This window comes from Mobula hypostoma, chromosome 5 (assembly GCF_963921235.1).
Source record: "Mobula hypostoma chromosome 5, sMobHyp1.1, whole genome shotgun sequence".
NCBI classification, from domain to species: Eukaryota; Metazoa; Chordata; class Chondrichthyes; order Myliobatiformes; family Myliobatidae; genus Mobula; species Mobula hypostoma.
This window is the reverse complement of record NC_086101.1, coordinates 163,624,326-163,641,819: the sequence shown is the minus strand read 5'-3', so window position 1 is coordinate 163,641,819 and position 17,494 is coordinate 163,624,326. Positions and strand designations below refer to the sequence as shown.

General features: G+C 42.2%; 1 protein-coding gene across 4 annotated transcripts in view; it reads right to left on the bottom strand.

Moving 5' to 3' along the window:
* aggf1 (angiogenic factor with G patch and FHA domains 1) overlaps nt 1-1,213 on the bottom strand; it is an 82,213-nt gene extending 81,000 nt beyond the window's left edge. For 2 of the 4 annotated variants that reach the window (XM_063049298.1, XM_063049299.1), the window contains exon 1: nt 958-1,180. The gene's annotated coding sequence lies outside the window, so the exon portion shown is untranslated. Of the gene's footprint in view, nt 1-957 lie in introns of all 4 variants that reach the window. The other 2 variants (XM_063049300.1, XM_063049301.1) reach the window with 2 other exon arrangements.
* Between the last annotated feature and the right edge of the window lie 16,281 nt (nt 1,214-17,494).

Sequence of the window (17,494 nt, the reverse complement as noted above, 5' to 3'; positions counted from 1 at the left end):
CCATTTGGCCCGTGGAGTTTGCTCAGTCATTCAATCATGGCTCTTTTTTTTACTCAACTCCATTCTCCCACCTTCCCTCTGTAATTCTTAACCTCCTTATGAATCAAGAACGTATTGGCTTAAACAAACTGAATGACCTGGCCCCCACAGCCTCCATGGCAACAAATTCCAGATTCACCACCCTCTAGCTGAATAAAGTCCTCCTCACTTCAGTTCTCAATGGACGTCACTTTATTCTGAGGCTGTGCCCTCGGATCCTAGGCTCTTTTACTAATGGAAACATGGTCGCCACATCCACTCCATCCAGGGATTTCAGAATTGAGCAGGTTTCAATGAAATTACCCCCTCCAGCCTGCTACAATATCCTCTTTAATACTGTTTATTAGAAACAGATACAGTACAAGAATGATCTGTGTGGCAATTCAATTAATACAGATTGCCAACCTTAAAATGACCCTCTCATTGAATTCAACTTCTTGCTAATTATCTACGTTTACTAATATATTACCTTCAATACCATGAACTCTTAATAAATTTGTCAAACATGATTTCCACTTTATAAAGTTTATACCAATTCACCCCGATCATTGACATCAGACTTGCTTTTTGCTCCTTACCCTTTTACGAACAAAGATCTCAAAGGAACAGTTTTCAAATCATCTAACAATTTGTGTGAAATTACTGCCAATACATCTAAATTCTCTATAATCAACAGTTGATGCAAACGATCCGTCCGGGGATCAGGTTTTAGCATCACGAGTTTGTCAACTGCTAATTCTTCAGTAATAGTATTTAGGTTGTTCCCTGTATTTTGTTTTTATGATTACCCGCTGCGACCTTTGCAACTATTGAGCACCCAGCATATTAGCGTGCAATTCTTTTCGTTTAGGATTCACAATAGTGAGGGTGCCAAAGACGGCTGTGCCCCCCCAGAGAATCCTATTTCTTCTCACTTACCATGAAATCTACATTAAAGGCCGAGATCCCACCAGTCTCTGCACCCCACAGGCAAGATTGACCCTGGCCTCACATGACAGACCTAAAAAAGCAAATAAATCATGTTACTGCCCGACACGCACTCATATCACTCCCTCGGCAAATTTATTTCGCGTTTCGTAAATGGCAAATGCAAGTGCTATCAAGCTGCTGTACTTAGCAACCACACCGCCAGCCGCCATCTTTGAACCTACTCCCTGACGTCACCGAGTTTCCGCCTCCTCACGTGCCACCAAAGGATATTACGCATGCGCTACGTAACGTACATTCTGGATGCGCGCGCTGAGCTGGGGAGTGGTTACGGCGATCTCGAGGCGGCAGAGCGCGTCCCCGTGGACCCGCCTGAGGAATGACAGAGTTGGCAAGGGTTAAAACAGTAAAGTTAAAGGGCGAATGTGTGCTTGATTTGGGAGATCGACGTTGCTGCAATGATTAACTCTGAATCATTCGGAGCAGGTGTTTGGAGGTTTCAGTTCCATCCGTTTTGGTAGAATTTGGCAATGTACTGTAATAAATATCTGGAAATAGTTGATATCCCTTCAAACCTCATTAAATACCGACGGCAATGTCGCAAAAAGTCCTTCGATTTCACTGTACTTGATAATAAATTGATTCCTGACTTCACTTCAGAGACCAATTTAACCAACAAAATTGACATTTTGCATTGTTACAGTATATGTTAAATAATATAGCTGGTGAACTCAACTTCATAATATCTAATTAAGACAAGTAGCATTTAGCTTAAGGAAGCTGCTACTTCCAGGAGCTACATCGGAAAGAACGGCACTGGAGACTGATTTTGCATAAATCGCTTTTTGATCAGACAGACTAGCGGCTGCTTTCTGGAGTCTAAAGTAAACGATCCACTGCTGATGACTGTTAAATCTTGGAGTCAGCAACAGCCGGTTCTTTACGTTTTACTCTATGGGTTGATGAGGGTAATGAGCTAAAGATTAATGCCTCAAGGGCTCTTCCCTTTACAGGCGACCTGGACAATCAGTCCACGGAAAGCCACATCTTTTCCATCTGATGGTTTTGTCAAAATAGCCTGATCTCTCTGAAGAAAAAGCGATAGTAATCTAATGCGACCAGATAGGAAGCTGTTATATATTGTTAATATTTCAGCACGTGGTCTGTGCTTGAACTGCAGGAGGTCAGTATCAGATTTCAGTGGATGCCTAACTACAGTAGTAGAGTTTTAGAACACTACAGCACAGAAACAGGCCCTTTGGCCCATCAAATCTGTGTCGAGCTATTATTCTCTAACAAACCTAGTCCCATCGAGCCGCACCTAGACTTACAGCCCCACATACCCCTCCCATCCATTTATTTATCCCGTTACGTACCCCGTAACGGGTTAAAGAACCAGCAGAAATGGAATTCACCTGGAGTCTCGTTTTCCTGTTAACTAATTCTATTTTATTATTAACTACGTAACAAAGTAACATAAAACCAGTTAAATCAAACAGGTTAGCAGAGATTATGCATGTATATAGGTGTGGAAATATAAATCCAAACTTCTTCAAGGTTAGGTGGTACAGGTAATTGATACAGTTTTACGATGGTAGGTAAACAACGTCAGTTCACAGATGCACAGGTTAATTAATGCGAGATGTTTGTAATCCAAAGGCGAATGTTATGAGAAGGCAATTACGTCGATATTCCACAAATTCCATGACAGCAGTACAAAATAACAATAGTAGTAGGTTTTATCTCCGAAGTTGTTCCACTCCACACACGAAATATCACCGACAGTGATCTTCAAGGAATATCATTTCAACACACGTGGTACCACATCGGAATTCAGCTACGGGACATCTCAAAGTGGTGGCCACAGGATACTCCAACAGGATCCACGTATGGATTATCACCACCAGTAGCTTATCACAAAGGGGACCCTCTTCAATGGAACCACGACCCAGGCAAGGGTCAACACACCGGTAGATTCCACAAGGTTACCCCAAACACACAACCTGATAGCCACTTATCCAGTTCCACGACATACGTAATAACTCCAACAGTGATCTGCCACAGGGGTGTCTTTCTTCAGTGAACTACTACACCCAGACAAAGGGTAAATACACATGTGGTATTCGCAAAGGTTTTCCCCTCATCACAGAACCCACTCCTGTGGATTAACTAAGTGACAATCACACTTCTGTAGTGGAATGGAAACAAACTCACCCTCACAGGCTACTTAGAGAGAGAGTCCAAACAGTGATCTCTTTGTCACTGGGTTTCTTCTGTTTCAAATCTATCTCTCCTCTCTTCTCCTCTTGCAAACTTATTCTAGTTGCAGAAAACTTGTGAGAGTCATTTATCAATACTCAGGATCGATCTCAACTCACCTCTTTTGGGACTACTGAAAGGTTAAACCAGCGACCGACTCACTGGTGTCTTTCATTGACCGAGTCCATCTTGACTCTAACTGTGTGTGTCTGTGTGTCCTTGTATATTCAAAACAAACTACAGAGAAACCATAACATCGATTGTCCATCAAATAACCCCATCTCCATCTCTCTCTCTCTCCCTCTCCCTCTCCCCTCAAACAGTGTCCAAAAGGCTCATTCTCCCAACGTTTTAAAGTGACAGTCCACAGAAAATATGAACCCTAGGGGTACATAACAATCCAAAACAATCCAGATTTCTCTTAATTGTTGAAATTGAACCACATCCACCAGTTCTGCTGGCAGCTCGTTCCACATTCTCACCTCCCTCCAAGTGAAGAGGTTCCTCCTCATATTCCCCTTAAACATTTCACCTTTCACCCTTAACCCATGACCTCCAGTTCTGGTCTCACCAAACCTCAGTGGAAAAACCTGCCTATCTATAAAATAATTTTATATACCTCTATCAAATCTCCCCTCATTCCCCTAGCCTTGACAGAATAAAGTCATAACCTATTCAACCTTTCCCTACAACTCAGGTCCTCAAGTCCCAGAAACACCTTCGTAAATTTTCTCCGCCCTCTTTCAAACTTATTGATACCTAACTGACTTTACACATTGTTTCTGGCTGAGGTTCAGTTAGAAGAATTGCACCCTGAACTCTGGCCAGTTATGGTCCACTGGTGCCAGTTATGGTCCATCGGTGCCAGTTATGGTCCACTGGTGCCAGTTATGGTCCATCGGTGCCAGTTATGGACCATTGGTGCCAGCCTCCTCCTGATGCTTTCTGATCAATCTCACATTTATGTTGTCTGTGGGAATGCCTCCGAACACAACTGTGTCTTGGAGAAATAGATTTATTTAGAGCATTTAAAAGCCATTCATGCCTTGCACACTGTTACATATAGACTTTAGAAACATTACATGACTCAAGGAAATACTAAAAGTTTGTATAATCATACCGATAGCCTGCAAATTGACAATCACTTTTAAAAGGTTAGTGGTAACTGAGGATGGGGGGAGGGGGTGTCCTTTCTTTCTGGTGGCCCAGAATTCAGCTCTGAAAGATTAAGAGAGCACATTAGTGGAACATTGAGCTCCTGAGTGGTAATGCAGGAATGAGGTCAGTTTGGGAGACATAAATGTCACAATCTACCACAGCATATCTATGGAGAGTATTCATTGCAGGAATGGCTTCACAGTTAAATTGACCGCACAGCTTGGAGCACAAGTACAGTATACACAAATTTGCATTATTGAAAGTAATCAACCTGACACATACTATGAGAGCAATTTTTGGGCCATACTGTTTTCATCTAGTCCATCTATTATGGACCAGAAATGATAATTACATGTTTCTGTAATACCAGTAGATTTATAGTTGTGTCATCCTTGGCAGAGCAAGTCTTGCTCATATGTCAAGAATGTAAAATTTGTTCTATGACACAACACATCTCATCAATCAACAACTTCATCACTATCTCCTTGAACTGTGTAGTACCAGAATTTGGAAATATTTAAGTATCAAAACAGTAAAAAGGAGCCCTTGATAAAAATATGAATTGTACTTTTATTTTAATAAGTGAACATGGATAGATTGAAGTAAGGACCAAAGAAAACAAAGCAAGAAATTCCAGTACCATCAATATCAATGCTGTGGAGGAGGTCATATACGTAAAAACAGGCAGTAGATAGAGAAGAACACAAAAAGAACATGAAAGTTAAAATAAATTGTCCTTTACCACACTGAAGAGTCATTGGAGTATTGTGTAACCTCTGATTCAATGTGAACAATGTCACATGTAATAAGATCTTAATGATGAAATAACACTTTACAGAATTAGCCTATCGAGACGTATACAAATGGAATGTTTTCTTAACATTTAGAATACAGATTGTACTATTTGAAGTATGCCTCATTTTCTACTGTAGCTGTAAACTCCATATTAAGTTTTGCAAAGCTTCCTACCTCCCTTTGCAACTGGATCCTTGACTTTCTAACCAGAAGAGCACAATCTGTGCAGAAAGAAAATAACATCTCCACCTCACTGACAATCAACACTGGAGCATCTCAGGGATGTGTGCTGAGCCCATTGTTCTATTCTCTACACCCACGACTGTGTGACTAGGCACAGCTCATATGCCAGATGTAATTTTGCTGATGATACAACTATTGTTGGCAGAAATTCAGATGGTGATGAGAGGGCATATTGAAACAAAATATATCAGCTAGTTCAGTGGTGTTCAGCAACAACCTTACACTCAATGTCAGTGAGACCAAAGACCTGATTGTCACCTTCAGAAAGGGTAAGAACAGGGAAAATAAACCAGTCCTCATAAAGGGATCAAAATTGGAGAGAGTGAGGAATTTCAAATTTCTGGATGTCGAAGCTTGGAGGATCTAACCTGGACCTATCAATGCAGCTACTAAGAAGGCATGACAGCAGCTATATTTCATTAGAACTTTGAGGAGATTTGGTTTGTCACCACAAACACCCACAAATCTCTACAGATGTACCATGGAGAGCATTCTAACTGGCTGCATCACCATCTTGTATGGCTGGGGGTTGGGGTTGCTACTATACAAGATTGGGATAAGCTGCTGAGAGTTATAAATTTAGTCAGCTCCATATTGAGCACTAGCTTCTGTAGTATCCAGGGCATCTTCACGGAGCAACGCCTCAAAAATGTGGCATCCATTGTTAAGTACCCCCATCACCCAGGTCATGCCTTGTTCTCATTGCTACCATCAGGAATGAGGTATGAAAGCCTGAAAGCACACAGTCAGTGATTCAACAACAGCTTCTTCCCTTCTGCCATCATGGGACATTGAACCTGTGAATACGACCTCACAAACAACAGGAATGCTGCAGATGCTGGAAATTCAAGCAACATACATCAAAGTTGCTGGTGAACGCAGCAGGCCAAGCAGCATCTATAGGAAGAGGCGCAGTCGACGTTTCAGGCCGAGACCCTTCGTCAGGACTAACTGAAGGAAGAGTGAGTAAGGGACTTGAAAGCTGGAGGGGGAGGGGGAGATGCAAAATGATAGGAGAAGACAGGAGGGGGAGGGATAGAGCCCAGAGCTGGACAGGTGATAGGCAAAAGGGGATACGAGAGGATCATGGGACAGGAGGTCCGGGAAGAAAGACGGGGGGGGGGGTGACCCAGAGGATGGGCAAGAGGTATATTCAGAGGGACAGAGGGAGAAAAAGGAGAGTGAGAGAAAGAATGTGTGCATTAAAATGAGTAACAGCTGGGGTACAAGGGGGAGGTGGGGCCTAGCGGAAGTTAGAGAAGTCAATGTTCATGCCATCAGGTTGGAGGCTACCCAGACGGAATATAAGGTGTTGTTCCTCCAACCTGAGTGTGGCTTCATCTTTACAGTAGAGGAGGCCGTGGATAGACATGTCAGAATGGGAATGGGATGTGGAATTAAAATGTGTGGCCGCTGGGAGATCCTGCTTTCTCTGGCGGACAGAGCGTAGATGTTCAGCAAAGCAGTCTCCCAGTCTGCGTCGGGTCTCACCAATATATAAAAGGCCACATCGGGAGCACCGGACGCAGTATATCACCCCAGTCGACTCACAGGTGAAGTGATGCCTCACCTGGAAGGACTGTTTGGGGCCCTGAATGGTGGTAAGGGAGGAAGTGTAAGGGCATGTGTAGCACTTGTTCCGCTTACACGGATAAGTGCCAGGAGGGAGATCAGTGGGGAGGGATGGGGGGGACGAATGGACAAGGGAGTTGTGTAGGGAGCGATCCCTGCGGAATGCAGAGGGGGGGGAGGGAAAGATGTGCTTAGTGGTGGGATCCCGTTGGAGGTGGCGGAAGTTACGGAGAATAATATGTTGGACCCGGAGGCTGGTGGGGTGGTAGGTGAGGACCAGGGGAACCCTATTCCTAGTGGGGTGGTGGGAGGATGGAGTGAGAGCAGATGTACGTGAAATGGAGGAGATGCGTTTAAGAGCAGAGTTGATAGTGGAGGAAGGGAAGCCCCTTTCTTTAAAAAATGAAGACATCTCCCTCGTCCTAGAATGAAAAGCCTCATCCTGAGAGCAGATGCGGTGGAGACGGAGGAATTGCAAGAAGGGGATGGCGTTTTTGCAAGAGACAGGGTGAGAAGAGGAATAGTCCAGATAGCTGTGAGAGTCAGTAGGCTTATAGTAGACATCAGTGGATAAGCTGTCTCCAGAGACAGAGACAGAAAGATCTAGAAAGGGGAGGGAGGTGTCGGAAATGGACCAGGTAAACTTGAGGGCAGGGTGAAAGTTGGAGGCAAAGTTAATAAAGTCAACGAGTTCTGCATGCGTGCAGGAAGCAGCGCCAATGCAGTCGTCGATATAGCGAAGGAAAAGTGGGGGACAGATACCACACAGATACCACAATCTATGTTCCGTGCCTATTCTGGTATCTGTCCCCCACTTTTGTGCTCTACTTATTTAATTTAAGTATAATATGTATATACTTACTTCAATTCACAGGTTTTTTTCTATTACTATGTATTGCTTTGTATTGCTGCCGCAAAAACAACAAATTTCACTGCATATGCCTGTGATATCGAACTTGATTCTGATTCTGATCCATCCTGCTCTATCACTTCTAAAACAATAAAACCCTGGAATACTGAGCTGTCACTCCTGCCCCTCCTGCAACCAGGCCTCACTATTATAATTCCTGGCCTGAGCTCATCTGCTTTTCCTTGTTTGAATTGTGATGATTGAATTGGGCCTGTCTACTGATAAATAACGTTTTGCCTCCAGATATATAATGTGTCCATTGGAGGGCAGAAGTGCTACAGCAAAGGATTATTTCTATCAATAGTTGTCTGACAATTCTATTTATTATATGGAGAAATGTTTTTTTATCTCTTACACATGGATATTTTCAGGAGAATGACAGCACAGCATATGTATAAAAATAGCAATTTATGACAAAAATCACAGGCATTCTATTGTATTTCCATATTTTTAAAAAAATACTTAGCCCTTTAAATTCACTTATTCATTCTAGATAATGTTCTAAAATTTTGTGTATTATGGTTGATGCACCCTAACAAATAACAAAAGATAAACTTAGATCGTTCTTCACTCTACTTGTAAGCACTCCTGCAAGATTCTGTATGTTTCTATTCCATTATACAAATCATGTGTTGAATTCAACCATTCTCTTGCACATAAAAATGTGCTTGAGAAACTCAGCAGGTTAAGCGGCACCTACGGAGGAAAATGAAAAGTCAACATTTTGGGTCAGGACTGGAAAGAAAGAGGGCAGAAGCCATTTTTTCAGGTACTTGCCTATTCTCCCTAACATCTCATAGCTTTTCACATCAGTCCCACTTCTGGCCCTCATCCCCTCAGAGGAAGGGACTGAGGATGCAACCATGTGGGTCACTGGGATTGAGGATAATCACAGAGGAGGTGTTGTGGTCAATTCTTATTAACTGCAGACTGTTTGTCAGGAAGTCAAGGATCCAGCTGCAAGTAGGAGAAATTGAGTTCCAGGTTTAGGCATTTGGAGATGATTTGGGTTGAAATTATAGTACTGATGTATTCAATAAAGAATAGTCTAATATATGTGTCTTTACTGTTCAGGTGCTCCACAGATTAATGCAAGACCAGTGAGATGATATCCACCAGAAGTTTGTTCTGCTGGTAGGTGAATTGCAGTAGGTCAAGGTTGTCTTGAGGCTGGAATTAATGAGTGCCATGAGCAGCCTCTCAAGGCATTTCATGATGGTGGATGCCAGGGCAATTGGGTGGTAGACATTAAGGAACATTACCTTGCTTTAATTGGGTACTGGGCTGGTGGTGGTCATCTTTGAGGTCCCCACTTGCTTAAAGATGACCACTACCAGCCCAGTACCCAATTAAAGAAAGGTAATGTTCCTTAATGTCTAGTAGGGAGAGGTTAAAAATATCTGCAAATACCCTTGCCAGTTGATTTGTGCAGGATCCAAGGACACAGCCAGAGAGGCATCCAGGTCAGATGCTTTCCATAAGCTCACTCTCCAGAAGACAAGTCTTACATCCACAAAGAAAACTGTTGGTGTAGGTGCATGGAGGACTGTCAGGGTGCGTGGTGACATTTTATTCCCCTTCTATTCAAAACGTGCAGAGAATGTGTCCTGATGAAGGGTCGTGGCTAGAAACGTTGACTGTACTCTTTACCATAGATGCTGCCTGGCCTGCTGAGTTCCTCCAGCATTTTGAGCATGTTGCTCAGATTTCCAGCATCTTCTGATTTTCTCTTGTTTGAGAGTGTATGAAGTTCATCGGGAAGAGATGCACTGTTGTTGGCAAAGCTGCACAACTTCATCGTTTAGCCTGTTAATGCATGTGAGCCTTGCCATAACAGATGGTTCATCTGGGACTGGATTGATCGTGTGACCTTTGAATTCTGATCCATTAGAATTGGTGTCTCCATCTTGAGACAGTGGGTCCCCACTCCTAATTTTGCTTCCAACACTCATCCAGATTGACGAAAATGTTAATGAGGTTCCTGGAAGGTTTAGAAACACAGCCAGTAAATGCAAATTCAGGGGGAAGGCTAGAGGGAGCAATGTACTAGAATAAACCCATTTCAGAATCAGAATCATGTTATTATCATTGCCTTAAGACATTACATTTGTTTTTTGCAGCAGCAGTGCAGTACAAAGGCAAAATATAATGCAAGTAAAGGATCAATCACGTTGTGTTAATGGACCATTCAGAAATCTGATGTCAGGGGGAAAGAAGCAACACACATAAAAGTTGCTGGTGAACACAGAAGGCCAGGCAGCATCTCTAGGAAGAGGTGCAGTCGATGTTTCAGGCCGAGACCCTTCGTCAGGACTAACTGAAGGAAGAGTGAGTAAGGGATTTGAAAGTTGGAGGGGGAGGGGGAGATCCAAAATAATAGGAGAAGACAGGAGGGGGAGGGATGGAGCCAAGAGCTGGACAGGTGATAGACAAAAGGGATACAAGAGGATCATGGGACAGGAGGTCCGGGAAGAAAGACAAGTGGGGGGGGGACCCAGAGGATGGGCAAGGGGTATATTCAGAGGGACAGAGGGAGAAAAAGGAGAGTGAGAGAAAGAATGTGTGCATTAAAAATAAGTAACAGATGGGGTACGAGGGGGAGGTGGGGCCTTAGCGGAAGTTAGAGAAGTCGATGTTCATGCCATCAGGTTGGAGGATACCCAGACGGAATATAAGGTGTTGTTCCTCCAACCTGAGTGTGGCTTCATCTTTACAGTAGAGGAGGCCATGGATAGACATGTCAGAATGGGAATGGGATGTGGAATTAAAATGTGTGGCCACTGGGAGATCCTGCTTTCTCTGGCGGACAGAGTGTAGATGTTCAACAAAGCGGTCTCCCAGTCTGCGTCGGGTCTCGCCAATATATAAAAGGCCGCATCGGGAGCACCGGACGCAGTATATCACCCCAGTCGACTCACAGGTGAAGTGTTGCCTCACCTGGAAGGACTGTTTGGGGCCTTGAATGGTGGTAAGGGAGGAAGTGTAAGGGCATGTGTAGCACTTGTTCCACTTACATGGATAAGTGCCAGGAGGGAGATCAGTGGGGAGGGATGGGGGGGGGACGAATGGACAAGGGAGTTGCGTAGGGAGCAATCCCTGCGGAATGCAGAGGGGGGGGGAGGGAAAGATGTGCTTAGTACTGGGATCCCGTTGGAGGTGGCGGAAGTTACGAAGAATAATATGTCAGGGGGAAAGAAGTTGCTTTCTGAGTCATTTATTATGAGTACTCTGGGCTCTCATCCCTCCTCCCTGATGGTAGTAACAAGAAGAGTGCATGTCCCAAGTGGTGAGGGTCCTTAACGATGGATGCCACCTTCTTGGGTAACCCTCCTCTTGAAGATGTTGTTGATGGTAGACTGTACCTAAGATGAGGTGTGCAACCCTCTGAAGCCTCTTGCGATTCTGTGCATTCTAGCCTCCATATCAGGTTGTGGTGTAACCAGTCAGAATGGTCTCCACTATATATCTCTGGAAATTGGCAAGAGTTTTTGTTGATATTCCAGATCAAAACTTTGAATGAATTAGAGCCTCCTTCATGATTGTCTCGGTGTGTTGGGCCCAGTAGAGATCCTCTGAGATGTTGACACCCAGGACCTTAAAGCTGCCCACCCTTTCCAATGTTGACCTGTCAATGAGGACAGGTGCATATTCTCATAAGTCCACAATCTGGTCTTGCTCATGTTGAGTGCGAGGTTGTTGTTGTGACCAACCGATCTATATCATTCCTGTATGCCTCCTCATCACCATCTGAGAATTTACCAACACCACTGGTGTCTTCTGCAAATTTATATATCTTTAGCCGCACAGTCATGAATGAAGAGATATTAAAGCAATTGGCTAAGCACGCAGCCTTGGTGTTCAATGTATTAATCTCACAAAAAAAGTTTTGATCAAGAAAGAGAAGTTCACTTTACCGCAGACTTCAGAAACAACCAGAGTGTCAGAAACCTCAATTAGATACTAACCCAAAATGTCAATTCCTAGATCAGTTCTGAAAGAGGAAACAGTGTTGACATGATTAGACAGCAGAATCGATGGAAGGAAAAATAGACTCAAAGAGCTCTTGACAACCATCTGAGTTCCCAGGGAAAAATAATTTCCTTGCACCTGGATCAAACTTCAGATTACACAGCAGCTCAATTTGGAGTCATGATGATATACAGCATAGAAAATGGCCCATAGACTCAAGTCAGCCATTGAAACCAAGGTACCTTCATCAGCCAGCTCATTTGCTTGAATTTGGCCAACATCCCTCTTAACATTTCCTATCCACAAGTCTGTCCAAATGTCTTTTAAAGATAGTAATTTTACCCACTTTCGCCATTTCCTCTCACAACTCATTCCATATACCCACTGCCCTCTGTGTGGAATACTTGTCACTCTCAGGTTCCCTTTAAATCTTTTCCCTCTCACTTCAAACCCATACCCTCTAGTTTTAGACTCCTCTACTCTGGGAAAAAGACTGTGACCATCCACTTTATCCATGCCCTTATGATTTTATAAGGGCAGCCACAGCCACATTTGTTTCAGGGAAAACAGCCCCAGTCTATCCAGCCTCTTAACTTAAGCCTTCCAGTCCTGGCAACATCCTCGTGCATCCTCTCGACCTTATTCATTTTTTCCTATAGTATGGGGATCAGAACTGCACACAATATTCCAGCTGTCTCGCCAATGTCCTACACAACAATGTCCTTCTTGTCCTAGACTCTCCCATCATGGGAAACATCCTTTCCACATCTGCTCTGTCCAGGCCTTTCAACATTCAAAAGGTTTCAATGAGATCCCCTCTCATCCTTCTAAATTCCAGCGAGTATAGACCCAGAGCTATCAAATGTTCCTCATATGATTACCCTCTCATTCCTGGAACCATCCTTGTAAACCTCCTCTGAATCCTCTCCAATGCCAGCACATCTTTTCTTAGATGAGGAGCCCAAAACTGTTCATAGTACTCAAGGTGAGGCCTCAGCAGTGCCTTATAAAGCTTCAGCATCACAGCCCTGCTCTTGTATTCTGGACCTCTTGAAATGAATGCTAACATTGCATTTTCCTTCCTCACCACTGACTTTACCTGCAAGTTAACCTTTGGGGTGTTTCGCACAAGGACTCCCAAGTCCCTTTGCATCTCAGATTTTTGGATTTTCTCCCCGCATAGAAAATAGTCTGAACATTTATTTCTACCATCAAAGTGATTAGTAAGTTAATTGGCCACATGGTTATAATTAGGTGGCATGGGCCTATTGGGTGAGACAGGTCTGTTGCTGTGCTGTATCTCAAAATAAAAATAAAACATAAAATTCTCTTTGAAGTAATGATAATGGCACCTTCATTCCTGCCTTTAAAGGCAGACAGGGACTGTATTTAATAGCAGCCCTGCAATGGAGCGTCAGCCCAAACAGTTGGGTGTAAATGTTAGTAATTCCGAGCACATGGCCTCCTGATCTAGTGGTGACGTTGCGAGATGCTTTACACATTTTGCTAGCTATCTCTGTAAAACAAAGAAAACAATGCATTTTTTCCATATCCCCATAACAAATCTGGATGCAAATGGATAGATCCTGTTTTTATGACATTGATGTGATAAGAAAGCAGCTACTGGTTTGGCTTTATTTGCTTTCTATTAATTATTGCATTTCATGGCACCGTTAAACTAAAAATTATTTAGTCACAGTTCCTCATTCATACTCCAAGAGTATGAAGGCACATTAACTTAGGTGAGAGTAGCTGCAAAGTTTGCATACTATTGTTTTGGTGCTTGGGACAGGAAATTAGTTCCAATGTGGTGCCTGATGAGCATGTGCATCTTTGTGGGATAAGGTACGTTGGAGGTGACGTCAACGTTTGATGTATGTTGCACACCATCATGATTGTGAGGAGTCAGCCCTTGGCAAGCTGCAAGGAGGACGAGGAGGAGGAGGACGAGAGGGAGAAGGCAATATAGGCAGTCTCATTTTGGCTATGTGGATTCTGAGCTACTCATCTGACTGTGATATCAATAGTTACTGTATTACTTCTGTTTCTATTCATGAGCAGTCCCACATCCTACCTTCGGTCTGTTCACAATCATATCTACTTAGTTGTTTTTTTTTTGTATTGTCGCTGACACAAAATAACAATTCTGAAGCAGGTTTACACATTAAACACGGTAAACCTTTTATTCCTGTGCATTTTCTTAGAACCTGTTGTATGCCTGTCCTGCAATTTCCACACAATGTTATCCAAGCTTTTAAACAGAGTTGGTGGAAGGCTGCTGTCTGTGAGTGACTGGGGATTGCGCATGGTTCAGAATGAGGACCTCAAAAGATGCTCTAGACCAGGGGTGGCCAACCTTTTACATTCCATGCATCAATTTTTTTACGTACGAGTTCAGATGCGCCATACAACTCTTGTACCCCCATTCAATTCTTGTAAAAATAAGTTAATATAGACATATTTAGCATTTTTACATGATATATTGATTTAATATAAAAACAAGATAAACATTACTTACCTTAATAAGACTTTTAACAAATATATTTTGTCTTCTTTTGATTTCTTCCTTTTTTTTAAATCACATATTCTTTCTGTAACTCAGACCCAAGCACTAGCTTCAGTTTTCCTTCTATTTCAGTCTGATGTTGTGTTTTATAGTGTCTATTAAGATCACGTCTTCTATTACGTGAGAAAGTGTTTTCAGAAACAATACACAACGGTTTTCCTGACGGACCCGCTATAAATAAGAACTCATTTTCCCACTGTTCATTGAATTCACACTTACTATCATTTTCTCCTTTTCTTTTGCTCATTTTCTTTTGCACTGTGATAGGTAACTGAATGTAAAAACAAGGCTTAATTTTCAAAAAAGTACAAAACTGCAAATGTTCACAAAGGACGAACAAAGCACAACTCCATAGCGCACAAGTGTCAATTGTAAACTGACGGGCAAAAACCTGCAACGCACCGCTGGTGCAGACGCCTGGCGCATCAGGATCAAACAAGTATCAAACCTGTATTGAACAATTATGGAACGACTGCAGAACAAAAGTCCTTCTTTCCTAGTTTGACTCATTGAACATTTTTAAAAATTGAAAACAGATTAATATGAAAGAAGATAACATTTGCCAAAAGATGTGCACGAAATAATAAAATCACTAAAAATAATTGCTAAGTTTTAGACTTATTCTCAGTAAAACCCATTTCTAGCTCTAAGCTACTTGAATTACTGTTACAGATTTTTTTTCTACAAATCAGTTTTTGGTTAATACTTTTTGCATGAGTAGGCTTACTTTTTTTATTATTATCACTGGGGTGCAATGCACCACTTCTAATCATCCAATGCGCCACTTTTGGCACATATGCCATGGGTTGGTCATCCCTGCTCTGGACTGTATCTTTTAAACATAAATAGTTCCTGTCTAGGCTGGCTGACTGATATGCAACAGCAATGCTACAGATTGATTGCAAACCCCACTGAACATTAAAGCATGTACTTTACCTAGAAGGCAGCAGATGGAGTTTGCATAGCTGCAAACTAAGCTTGGATTGCAGCACCATCTAATTATACATGCTTGAGTCTGATTCCTTACATAGAACAGTGCAAGTTGCTGTTGAAATCGCTGGACAAAATGGTATGATAAATTTGCATATTTATCTGAAATTAATAATCAAAAAGCTAGCAGAAGCAAGCAATAAATTTGTGATATAAGACAAAAATATTACTCTAAGCATAAGAATGATTCATCACACATATTTTAATTGATACAAATCTCTTTACCTACCTGGAAAATTATTTTTTGTGAATAACGTTGTATTCATAATTGATTGTGATAAATTCATTAAATAACATAAGTCACTTAATAATTGTTGAGCAACTTTAAATTATGAATGAGAATAAGAATAATGTTTGTACCCTCTTCCATGCACAAGAGGTATGAGGGAATATTGTGGGTAAAATTTATTGAAATCTAACACTGGCTTCAGACACAGAATTTATAGCAGAGAAAGAGGGCAATGGCCTACCATGTCTGTATCAGCACCTTAGCCAGGCACTCCATTCTATTCTATTTCCCTGCCCTATCTCCATAACAAGAACCCAAGAACTGGGACAGAACAAGTAGATCAGTTAGCATTCAGTCAATTCTTTCCATAAAGCTTTGAAATTTAATTTAAATCAGCTTAATGTTGACCCCATCAGGGCACAGTATTGAGGCCGTTAATGTATCTATTATTTGGTGAACTTTCTTATTTGAAGCTAAAGACTTGGAAAACCCACGTGAAGAAACCATCATCTTACAGTTTAATAACCAAATAATTGCTATTATTCACATTTGTTATGTTTTGTAACTTCAGAAATTAATCAAAATTAAAACACAGGACTGAGAATAATACGTACATTTCATTTTTACTTCAGTGAGACACACACATATGATGTGTTGGCATAATGACATATGCCATTCATGTACTTCTTACATATAACCTATATGAATTATTTAAACAAAGAAAGAATGCTCATTCAAACAATATATTTAAAATATTACTCATATATAACTGAAATTTTAAATACATGACGCTCTTTTGCTTAGCTATAAACTCCAACTCAATATAGAATGCATCTCAATTCAAATATGCCATGTATTGGTCTCTTTTCATCTTATATTCACTATATAATACATCTACTGTGTGGGCACGTGGCCAAGTGGTTAAGGCGTTCGACTAGCGATCTGAAGGTCGTCAGTTCGACCCCAGCTGAGGTAGCGTGTTGTGTCCTTGAGCAAGGCACTTAATCACACATTGCTCTGCGATGACACTGGTGCCAAGCTGTATGGGTCCTAATGCCCTTCCCTTAAAGAGGGGAGACTTGCAGCATGGGCAACTGCTGGTCTTCCATACAAACTTGCCCAGGCCTGCGCCCTGGAGAGTGAAGACTTTCCAGTCACAGATCTATGGTCTCACAAGACTAACGGATGCCTTTATTTAATACACCTACTGTATATAGACATCCACAGCATAGTAGATTTTAAATTGTCCCATTCAACCCTAAAGATTTAGTTGGTGTAGAGGATTTCTTACTCTTGTGGGATAACATCTTTCTGTGGGTCACTCTGCTTGGCAGGTGAGACTTGTGGCTGAGAAACTATCTCAGGTCATGCGGTCTTCTCCATGGTGGTTGTAGGAATCGACTCTGGGACTGCAGGAAGTGGCTCTGACAGCTCAGGACACCTTTCTTTTCTTACAATTAACTCTGCTTTCATTAACTGATCGGTCTGTCATCTCTAGATAACATCATATGTCGGAAAGTGGTCCAGTTCTGTCCTTAATCTTTCCAAGTAGCCACTTTTGATCACCTCAGTGATCACTCACCAGGATTGCTTGTCTTTTTTTGAGGAGCCCTCAAATTGTCTCACATGTTTGTCCTGCATACTTCTTCTAAGATTGGTTTGAAGCAGATCCAAGTGAGACTGCAGGGGATGACCCGGGAGCAGTATGGCTGGTGAGTTGTTGGTTGTGGAGTGTGCTGCATTGGAATAGGCAAGGATGAAATTGGTGAGCTTCTGACTCAGTGTTACTGTGGTGTGTTCTGCTGACAATGCTCATAGTGCCTTTTTCAGATTCTGA